The following is a 3,848-nucleotide window of genomic DNA, read 5'->3' as shown; positions in this document are numbered from 1 at the left end:
TGGAGGCAGATTCTGCATTGGACGTGGCCATCAGACAGATGAGTGCTTTGTTTTCATCATCTGATGAAGAATCAGACACCCAATTTTCTTTTCTCGGCCATCAGGCTTCGCTCTCTAGGATTATACTTGTATTTGTTCTTGTAATAGTCAGCGTCCTTTACCAATCGTCCTCTGCATTCTTTGGAAAAATGACCAAGTTTTCCACATCTGAAGCAACGGATGTCATTTTTCCTTCCATCCTTGTCCTTCTTCCTCTCGTCTCTTCTGTCCTCTCTTCTTTCTTCTCTTTCTTTTCTTCTATCTCTTCTGTCTTCCCTCTGATGAAATTTAGATGGCTTCCTTTCATAGGATGACTGGTACCTTTCCCTCTTGATTTCTTTTTGTTCATAGGGTTTCTTGATGAACTTTTTCTGGAACTGCATTGTAATCAAGGCCAGAGATTTGGCAAAGACTTTAATTTCATCAACTGATTCAGAAGTTTTGCTTCAGATTCTGATTCTACCACCAGTGTTTTCTTTCCTTTCTTCTTATGTTCTCTGGTAGGGGTCCTTGATATTTCCTTTTCATCGGCAGCAAGAGCGAGGGTCCACCGATGGATACCTTCTTCTTCATAAAGTCGTTCTCTTGTGCTGCAAGCGTTCCATACAGATCATGAAGTGACCAGCCGTCTAGTTCCTGATTTGCTTGAAGGGACATAGACAGCTGAGTCCATTCATCGCCAAGACTTTTTAGGAATAAAACATTATTTTCTTCCTTAGTTCTGGAGATGTCGTTTCGACGACATTGATTAATCAATATGTTGAAACGATCGTATGTCTTCTGAATCGGTTCATCAGGAAGGGCCTTGAAGTTTGTGTATTCGTTGAGACATTGTGCTATACTATTTTTCTTCGTTTTAGCCCCTCCTTCCAGTTGGCTTGCCAGTTCATCCCATAGTTCTTTGGCTGTGGAACATGCATCGAGGGATTGGAAGATTTCATTGGGTATGACCATGATTATCAGTCGTTTGGCCTTCTTGTCTGTCTCTACCCATTCTATGTCGTGTTCATCCCAATTCTTTTCATCCTTGGGCATATAGTAGACAGGAATTTCAGCTGTGGTGTTTGTTCTTGGGACTCTTGGGACAAGAGTTTGTGGAATGTAAGCACCCTCCATTACAGATCGTAGGAGGTTTCTGTCCATTCCTTCCAAGAAATTCACCATTCTTATCTTCCATTGTGGGTATTCTTCTCGTTGAAGAGTTGGAGGCTTGGTGAGGGAGCCAACACTATATGCAGAATTCCAGTTGGCCATTGAGAATTTTGAAGTGAGAGATTTTACGTTTTGAGGAAAAAAATTGAGAGATTTTAGATGATCGTTTTGATTGGAAAAACAATCAATTGGCTCTGATACCAATTGTTGATCCCATATCTCTCAATAACACTAATAATCGAGTTAAGAATAACCAAATTATAGTGTTTTAATGAACAAAGTGATGAACACTCAAGAATAAATTCTGAACATCAAAGAACAATCTTGAATGTCAAAGATTTCACTTTATTAATAAGAAAAACGTAAAAGCGACATTTAATACAATGGGCCTAATCACCTATTTATACTAGTACGCTAATTAGAAGATAACTATCTAGTGAGACTATTTAGCTAATCTTCTATTAACAGATAATGTTTATCTAAACTATGGATAATCTTTAATATTAAGATAAACTTGAAGTGCAGCTGTCGACTTGTCATCTCCAGCTGTCTTCCATGGGATGATGAATCAACCTTATCTTCATATCTTCATCGTATGCCTCTGGTTGAATTGCTGAAGAAAACTCTAAGTGTTGTTGACCAGAGGGGTGATGAAGATGCTCTTTCCATCGCATCCCTGGTTGTTCATCGACCCTCTGGTTGTTCTCCAAACTTAGTCAATTCTGTCTTGATGTCTTCATCGGTGTTCTGGTTCTTCATCATTTATTGTTTTTCATTACTTTTACCCTTTATGAATTATGGGGTCTAACAGAAAATGAGTAGTGATGGAAGGAGTGATAAAATTATGCTTATGAAAATGTAAAAAGTTTTTAGTTAAAGTGACGCTACCATCGTCTTTTAATAAAAAAATTTAGTCCGAGAATAAAGTCTATATTGGTAAGGTTTAACACCCTAACGAAAGTATTTTTAGAAGGTAGAGTATATTCTTTGCTAAAACCACAATTGGTCTCGAAACTAACTTTACTATTAGGTCTCAACATTTAGTTATAAGAGAAAATTTCACCATTCATTTGTTGTGCATCAATTGGTGAGTCTGATTTAACAATATATTTAGAAGGAACCAATTATTTGTTTAAGATACAATTAGAACAACTAGAATCAACTAATGCAAGAGAGTTGATAACAAACTCATCAATTCGAATTCCGCATTTTACTTTTAATGACTTTAAATTATCTGAATTACAAACAACTTGCACATAGTCTTGTTGAATAATGTCTTTATTTTCGTCTACGAAGTCTTTTCCCTTTACTACTCTTTCAAAAAAAGTCTATTTTCTTTTGAAAAAGTTTTACCGTATCTTCAACATTTTATATTCTTTTTCTTAAAACTCTGTTTTCTTGTTTATCAAGGTCTCTGGCAACATTTATATAATTTGGTTCTATTTTTATTAAATCTTTCTTTTCTAGACATTTTATGCAGGCTTCTATATGCCAATTTAAGCATTTTTCTCTTAGTCTTTTATGTGGAAAAAGATTGCAAATAACACAAGGAATATTATTAGTTTCCGTATATTTTTGCCAATTATGATCACAAGTAACGTCTTCTAAATTAACAAGGTCTAAATAACGTTTACAATCTGGATTTAGGGTCTTTTCTATAATAGTATAAATGGCTGCAAAGCTATCATGTAATAAACCGACTCAAATATTTTTGTCATTGTCACAAAAAATGTTTTGACAAATACATCTGGTCTTCTAAATGAAAAAGTTCTTCATCATTTAAAACCATTTTTATTTCTTTAGGAAAAATAATTTTACAAGTCTTATTGCAAAGTAATTGAAGGTGTATGAAGGTAAATTCTTTTTTAAACAACCGTCTGAGATCATTTTTTGAAAAAAACGTCTAAAACTTTTGACATGAGGATAAACCAAAATTTTGTTTTCTAGTTTAAATTTTTTTATATTTTTTTATAAAATACAACAAAAACAAAGAAACACGTAAATTAATAAGATTAACAGATAAAGAGAAAATATTGATTAAACACACTAAGAGATGAAACAATAAAAACAACACAAGGAAAAAGATTTTTTGTTTTTTTTAAATGACGATTTTACCAACAAACAAACACAACAATAATTATGCAACAAATAACTTAAACCTAAACGTAACTAGGCGGAATAAAAAAATAATAAAAAACACGTAGGTAGACGAAAAGAAGAAACAATACGAAACTAAGAATAATAAGAACTTATTTAGACACAACAAAAAGATAATTGTAACGTAAATGCTTTGATACCAAAATGAAGGGGGGGGGGGGTAGACAGTTGTATGATGGCAGTTATAAAGGTGGTAATAATCGTAAATAGGATGACAATTATAAAGGAGATTGATGACACAAATGAACTTAGATCCTACTCGGTACTCTCCTTAAAGGGTGTTCCGGAACATAACGTTAGTAAAGTTGACAATTGGCGCCATCCGTGGGACACGAACAACACGTCTATATATCTAATTTTACATATATATATATGTATGTATCTAAATCAACACATCTATATCTATATATCTAATTTTACATATATATATATATATATATATGTATGTATCTAAATCTACACATCTATATATATGTATCTAAATCTACACATCTATATCT

The sequence above is a fragment of the Cynara cardunculus genome, assembly GCF_001531365.2.
Source record: "Cynara cardunculus var. scolymus isolate 2C chromosome LG 1, CcrdV1, whole genome shotgun sequence".
NCBI lineage: Eukaryota > Viridiplantae > Streptophyta > Magnoliopsida > Asterales > Asteraceae > Cynara > Cynara cardunculus.
The sequence above is the reverse complement of the archived record's forward strand: the minus strand, read 5'-3'. Positions refer to the sequence as shown.